The sequence below is a fragment of the Canis aureus genome, chromosome 1 (assembly GCF_053574225.1).
Source record: "Canis aureus isolate CA01 chromosome 1, VMU_Caureus_v.1.0, whole genome shotgun sequence".
Lineage (NCBI taxonomy): Eukaryota > Metazoa > Chordata > Mammalia > Carnivora > Canidae > Canis > Canis aureus.
Window position 1 is genome coordinate 105547927 of NC_135611.1, and position 7898 is coordinate 105555824.

Below are 7898 nucleotides of genomic sequence, written 5' to 3' on the forward strand. Positions count from 1 at the left end.
TTTAAAAAGACAAAAACTTTTGCACAGTGAAGTAAACAAGCAACAAAATGAAAAGGGAGCCATCAGAATAGGAGAAGATTTTTGCAGATGACATATTGATAAAGTGTTAGTATCTAAAATCTACAAAGAACTTATCAAACTCAAGCACAAAAAAACCCAAATAATCCAGTTAACAAACGGGCAGAAGATATAAAGGGGGTGCCTGGGTGGCTTAGTCAGTTAAGCATCCAACTCTTGATTTCAGCTCAGGTCATGATCTCAGGGTTGTGGGACTGAGCCTCATATTGGTCTCCACACTAAGCAGGAAGTCAGCTTGAGATTCTCTCCCTCTCCTTCTCCCTCTTGCACTGCCCCTCCCCTCCCACTTGTGTTATCTTTCTCTATCTAACATAATACATAGGGATGCCTGGGTGGTTCAGCGGTTAAACATCTGCCTTCAGCTCAGGGTGTGATCCAGGGGTCCAGGATCAAGTCCTACATCGGGCTCCCTGTGAGGAGCCTGCTTCTCCTTCTGCCTATGTCTCTGCCTCTTTCTCTATGTCTCTCATGAATAAATAAAATCTTAAAAAATACATAAATATTTTTTAAAAGAAGACTTGAATAGACATTTTTCCAAAAAAGACATCCAAATGGCTGATAGACACACGAAATGATGTTCAACATCACTGATTATCAGGGAAATACAAATCTAAACCACAACTACATCACATCTGTCAGAATGGGTAAAAGTTAATAATACAGGAAACAGCAGTTGTTGGAAGGATGCAGAGAAAGGGGATAATTCTTGCACTACTGGTGGGGATGCAAACTGGTGCAGCCACTATGGGAAACAATATGGATATTCCTCAAAAAATTAAATATAGAAGTACCCTATGGTCTAGCAATTGCACTACTAGGCATTTACCCATAGGATACAAAAATACAGATTCGAAGATTCGAAGGCAGGCACCAAACTGCCGAGCCACCCAGGGATCCCAACACGTGATTTTCTTGAATTGAGTAACTGAGGATTGGCTCATCCAGTATTTACAGGAAGGCAAAAAGCTTCTGTTTGAACTATCTGATCCAGCTACTTTAATCTGTGAAACACTCTTTTAGACTGCTCTCTTTCCTCTGTGGATCTTGTTGTGACACTAATTCATATTAATTGAGGTCAATTATGGTAAAACATATTTTCCTACACAATTTTCATACTAATTGGCACTGAATTATTCAAACAGGGCCAAATTCATTAACTTTGATTTGTGAAATGATCTACATTGAGTTATTTACATCAGGTACCTCTTTTACTTATATCTCTGAATATTCTTCCCAGGTATTTTGTCTCATTCTGTTTCTCTACTAATAACCTTAACTGATGGTTCAGTTTAGTGGTCTGAAGATTAGCAAAGTACTAGTTTCTGGATAGAGACACTTCTCTGGGAAATGAAGAATCTAGTGAGACCTGCATACTTCCGCACCAGTTCCTCACATATCACAACTCAGTATTTCCTGCTATTCTTCATAGGAGACCCCATCTACCCACAAGAATCAAAGGGGGAAAAAAGAACCTCCCACAAATACTCAAACAGTCTCCTCTGGGGTTCTAACTAGAAACTCATAATTATTTTTCATAATTAACAACTGAATAGGGCAGCCCGGGTGGCTCAGCAGTTTAGCGCCGCCTTCAGCCCAGGGTGTGATCCTGGAGATCTGGGATCCAGACCCTCATCAGGCTCCTTGCATGAAGCCTTCTTCTCCCTGTAGAATAATTCTGAAGCTTGAATTCAGCTCGCAAAAAGAGATGGGGTCCTAGACCTTCCCCAATCCCTGATGGTTTCTAGTGCAATAAAGATCATTTTCACTGAGTTATTTTTGGTGCTTCATGAAAGTGATAGTACATGCTGATTTTTAAGTCTTTAAGGATTATATTGTAAAATCAATCTCCTGTGCAGTCTATATCATAGACCTAATGTTCAGGGTTACTAGAGGTGCATGTGTAACACCTCCATACTTGTAATAAAGAATATGAAAAACATACTGGAATCATCTAATCCTGTGCAGAAAATGCATAAGAATATATGCCTTGCAGATGCCATTTTGCACTGATATGTTTTATGTTAATATCATTTGCAAATCTTAGTTCATTGTTAATAGTTTTACTTACTCATGCATTAGTTACTAGGTAAGTATATCATCTGAAATTAACAATTGTGTTTCTGCCTTGCACTATTTTATCACGTATTAGTGTCTTATGTCTGAACATTTACAGAATTACATGTAATTATTCAAAACTCCCTGTGACTGCTGTCATTACACTTGGTTTCAGACATAAAAGCAAATGAGTCTTTCTGTTGCCATCCTCATATCAAGCCAGTCTTGCATCCACTATATATAACTTGTCATGGGACAGGTTCCTGCAGTATTCTACTTCCAAAGTGCCTGTACAGTTACTAAGATATTGAAGGCTCTACCCATGATTGATATTGTCCTGTGAAATAAATCTTAGAAATTAATGGAAACTGGTTGTAATGAAAATCATAGAGTACCACCACTGTACAGTCAACCTCAAGGTGGCAAAACAAAACCAACTATGGATCTGGATTATTTGATGAACACAGCTAACTAGCTTTCTAGCAGACCACGGCCACTATCACCATTTCCAGCTCAGCCAGTTCTCAGTCCCCACACAGCCTAAAGGAGCAGATGTGGACAAATACTTAATTTCTTGTGTGTCTGCTCTCTTCATCTCTTAGTTAAAACCACAATAGTGCTGGCCTCATAGAATTGTGAAACGTGGGCAGCCCCGGTGGTGCAGCGGTTTAGCGCCACCTGCAGCCCATAGCGTGATCCTGGAGATCCAGGATCCAGTGCCACATCAGGCTCCCTGCATGGAGCCGCTTCTCCCTCTGCCTGTGTCTCTGCCTCTCTCTCTCTCTCTTGCTCTGTATCTCTCATGAGTAAATAAAATAAAATCTTAAAAAAAAGAAAGTATTAAAAATATTTGTGAAACGTGAAGAAGTTCTCACATGAGTGCCTTCACAGGAGAGATTTTACATGGGCTCATTAAAAGTTCTACATTCAGCCCTCAGAAAGATGTTCTGAAAAGAAAACATTAAGTCGGTGTTTCAAGGGGGAACGAGTGGAAAGGGGAACATATTGGATTTCAGCTGACATGATACATGTGGCCTATGCCTCCTCTTCCCATGCAGGACATTCTAGCTCAGGAAGCAGCTCTCAGTGACTGGAAACAGAGAGAATGGCCACCAGGGATCTGGCAATAGGACTGATCTTCTTAAGACAGATGATGGTTGGCATCCTGGGGAATTTCTCTCTTATTGTCATTACATCCTCCTTTCCTTCACTGACTACAATTTGAGGTCCACAGATTTCATTCACAAGCACCTGACTGTGGCCAACTTCTTAGCCTTGCTCTGTGAAGGAGTCCCCAGACCATGGCAGCATTTGGGTGGAAACAGCTGCAGTGATTTTGAATGCAAACTTCTCTTGTTTCTTCACAGAGTGGGGAGGGGAGTATCCATTAGTAGCACCTGCATCCTGAGCATCTACCAGGCCATCACAATCAGCCCCAGAACCTGGTGGGCAGAGCTTAAAGTGAAAGCTCCCAAGTACATTGTCCCTTCTATTTTCCTGTGTTGGATGCTGCAAATGCTGGTAAATGTCATTTTTCCTATGTATGTAACTGGCACGTTGAGTACCAAAAACATTACAAATGAGAAAAACTTTGGATACTGTTCTTCGGTTCGTCATGACAAAACCACAGACTCCTGGCATGCAGCATTGTTATCATTCCCTGATATACTGTGTTTGAGGCTCATGCTCTGGGCCAGCTGCTGCATGGTTTTTATCCTGTACAGGCACAAGAAGCAGGTCTAACACATACGAAGAACCAATGTCTCCTCTAGGTCCTCCCCTGAGTCCAGAACCACCAAAACCATCTTTTCTTGTTGAGCACCTTTGTCTGTTTTTACACCCTCTCCTCCATCTTTCAAGTTGTTTTGGCTCTTTTTGATAATCCCAATTGGATCCTCATGAATATTACTGCAGTCATGACTGTGTGTTTCCCAACTGTCGGCCCCTTTCTGCTCATGAGCCATGACTCCAAGGTACCCAGGCTCTGCTTTGCTTGGACAGGGGATATAAAATCCCCTCATCTGATGAGAAATATGTAAACTGTATGCATTTCTACAATGTATAGTTGCCAATTCATTCATCGCCCTCAAGATCCTAAATAAAATTATGAGTCCAAGACAACAGTAAACAGGACTTGCTCACATCCTCTTCAAAATAAACAATAAATCAGTGAAAAGCTGAGACACCTGCACCCCACTGTTTATAGCAGCAATGTCCACGGTGGTCAAACTGTGGAAGAAGTCTCGGTGACCACTGAAAGATGAATGTATAAAGAAGATGTGGTATATATATACCATGGAATATTACTCAGCCATTAGAAATGATGAATACTCACCATTTGCTTCGACGTGGATGGAACTGGAGGGTATTATGGTTTCACTCATACGGGGAATAGAAAAAATAGTGAGAGGGATTATAGGGGAAAGGAGAGAAAATGAGTGGGAAAAAATCAGAGAGGGTGACAAAGCATGAGAGACTCCTAACTCTGGGAAACAAACAAGGGGTAGTGGAAAGGGAGGTGGGTGAGGGGATGGGGTGACTTGGTGATGGGCACTGAGGGGAGTACTTGATGGGATGAGCCCTGGCTGTTATACTATATGTTGGCAAATCAAACTCCAATAAAAAAATACACAAAAATTAAAAAATAAAAATAAACAAAATAAACAATAAATCATAATGAAACAGGGATCCCTGGGTGGCGCAGCGGTTTGGCGCCTGTCTTTGGCCCAGGGCGCGATCCTGGAGACCCGGGATCGAATCCCACGTCGGGCTCCCGGTGCATGGAGCCTGCTTCTCCCTCTGCCTATGTCTCTGCCTCTCTCTCTCTCTCTGTGTGTGACTATCATAAATAAATAAGAATTAAAAAAATCATAATGAAACAGCATTATCTTGTCAATACTTTTATAATTGAAGTTTTCTTAATACTGCCAGAAAAGGAGTTCAGAATTTGTGCAAGAATAAACATCAGGTCTTGTTACAATCTGGCTGTTACAGAGAAGTCTTCAAGTGTGTGGCTTTCAATCTAATGCAATAAATTTCCAAGAAATGAAACCGACATTAAATTTTAGGAAAAAGTACATGAACATGAGTTGGAGCATGGTCTTGTCATTCCTCTAACTAAGAAATAATGTCCCCACTATATACAGAATAGCCTGGGTAGACTGGAGGAAACATCCATTCTTGGGCAGCAGCATCTCTGGGAGCCAGTTTTAAGTTTTGTAGGTAAGTCATATCCTTACAGAGTGACACTGATTTGTTTGAAATATGATGTGATGAAGGGAGATGAGCATGTTTATCATATTTTCATGTAGAAATGGCCCAATTAAAGAGAAACAGGGGAAAGGAAAGCACAAAAACAAAACTATATTTCTGCTGATATTAAGGACAAGTGAATGTTGATAATGTAATTAGACATGTGTTGAGATCTGGAGAAAGCAGAGTTTTCTCTATTATGTTAAGATGACTTGGGCATATTGGCAAGAACAGGCACATTCATGCCTCTGAAGTAATTAAGTTCATTTCTGGAGGAGATTTCCATAAAACCTGGAACACTCAGCCAAAGAAAGGAAAAGATATAAATCCATTCTGCTTACAAAGAGTATGTAGATTTGGATTTCCAAGAAGTACAGTTCATATTTCCTGAATTTTAGGGGAGATCAAATATAGCTCTCTGATGCAAAGTATGCATTAGCTTCATATTTTGCATATGTGTGTACACATGCATCTGTATACACATACATCTATAAGCCTTTGCTTCTTTATTTTGATCTAATATGTAGTAAATAATTTAAATTTCTGATGTGAGCTAAAGCTATGGGTTTCTCTTTATGGCACAAGAATTTATATATATATATATATATATATATACACACACAATAAATCATGATAATTCTTTTGTGTTTCACATTGCTGATTTCTTCATACTTCATAAAGTAAATTATATTGTTTCCCCTCAATCAATATGCTGAAAAACTGTTCATTAAGAAATTTTTAAAAATACTACTACTAATAAGAACAAACCTTCAAGTTTATGCTACCTGAAATGTCTACGGTTGTGGTAAATTGTTTAAGTTCAGTAAAATCTATTTTCACTTTTCTATTTCAATTCTTACTTTTGACTTTATTCTTATTTTCTACCTCAATTCCTGCATGTCTTGAAAAAACTTTCATTTTTTATTTTTTTAAAAGATTTTATTTATTTATTCATGAGAGACACACAGAGAGAGGCAGAGACATAGATAGAGGAAGAAGCAGGCTCCCCGTGGGGAGTCCAATGTGGGACTCAATTCCAGGACCCTGGGATCAGAACCTGACCCGAAGGCAGACGCTCAACCCCCAAGCCACCCAGGTGCCCCTGGAAAAAACTTTTAAAAACAAGTATATATTTGACCTTTTTTCTCTGTTTTATACTTAGTACTTATTAGTTTTGTTAACCTAGAAATTTCAGTATGATTTGATAACTAAGCAGAGTCTTTTTATTTAATGCATTTAAACTCCTTCTTGACAATACAAGACATTCTGTATAAATCTACTCACACTATCTCATGTTTTTTATTGGTGATACGTATTTTTTAAATTTAAAAATACAGATATAGTATAGCAATACAGTATTCAGATTAATGAAACTGTGTACACTGATCACATTTTTCTGTATGCAGCACTTTTATCAATGCACAGAATATCATCAGACCCCTGGAAGCCCCCATCTGTGGTCCCTCTCAGTCATCACTCGTAGGGTAAACACTGCTGTGACCTCTACCAGCGTATGTTATTTTTGCCTCTTTGGTATTCCATGTAAAGGGAATAGTAGAGCATGAACTCTTTTGTATTTGACTTTTTCATTTCTTATGTTTTTTTTTGTGTGTGTGTGGTTGCATATTGTTGTGTCTCATCTACTGGCATTGCTGTATAGGATTCCATTTTAGGAATATCAAACAACTAACCATTCCACTGTTACCAAGAGTGGCTTTAGAGAAACAAAATTTTAAGGATGAGTTTTTCTGAGTTGGTTTTGGGTTTCTAGAATTGGCCTTCTAATCTGATTAGATTTTAAAATGCTAAAGAGAGGACTGCTAGCCCAAGCAGAAGATCTTCCTCTGACACTCCTAATCACCCACGTATAAGAGTCAAATAGTTGGGTGAGTATATATTTGATACTTGCAAACATTTTTGGAGAGCTAATCAACATGGGAATATTGGCTGATTGCTCTTTATGTTGCTGGACAAAGAAGTCAAAGAAAAGGATGAGCTCAGGGATTTGAATTTCCAGCTCAAGCTCTGTTTAAGTGACCCAGAGACCTGTGTGTGCCCCAAAGGAGACCCTCATCTCCATAGCCGTGGCTGAGACTGCCAGAGACAAAGGCAAAAGTTCAACCTACCAGTCTGAACTACAAGGCAAGCTGTACACCCAGCCCTGCAGGGATCTTCTGTTACAGAGAGGGCACTGACTGGGAAGAATGGGATTCTCTGACACAGAATGAGGTGTGTGGGAAGATCCTGATGAAGCTGGGGACACCAAAACCCTAAATTCTGATTAGTCTTCCTTACCAGCGCAAGTGGCCTCTCACGTTCAGCAGAGGGACAGCCTCACCCACAGTGGTACTGGCTTTTCAATTTTGTCTGAAGGGGTTAACCATGCATAACCTGAGGAAGCCCACTGCCCCCCAACCCCAAAGCAGTTGCCATGTCATAGATTCTGCTTCTTCTCAAGACCTATCCCCACCCCCTTCTTTGCCTCTAGGCCTATAATTAGGCTCAAATCATAG

General features: G+C 39.9%; 1 pseudogene; it reads left to right on the plus strand.

Moving 5' to 3' along the window:
- The first annotated feature begins 3238 nt into the window (after positions 1-3238).
- LOC144280674 (vomeronasal type-1 receptor 4-like) lies at positions 3239-4172 on the plus strand (annotated as a pseudogene).
- Positions 4173-7898: the final 3726 nt, after the last annotated feature.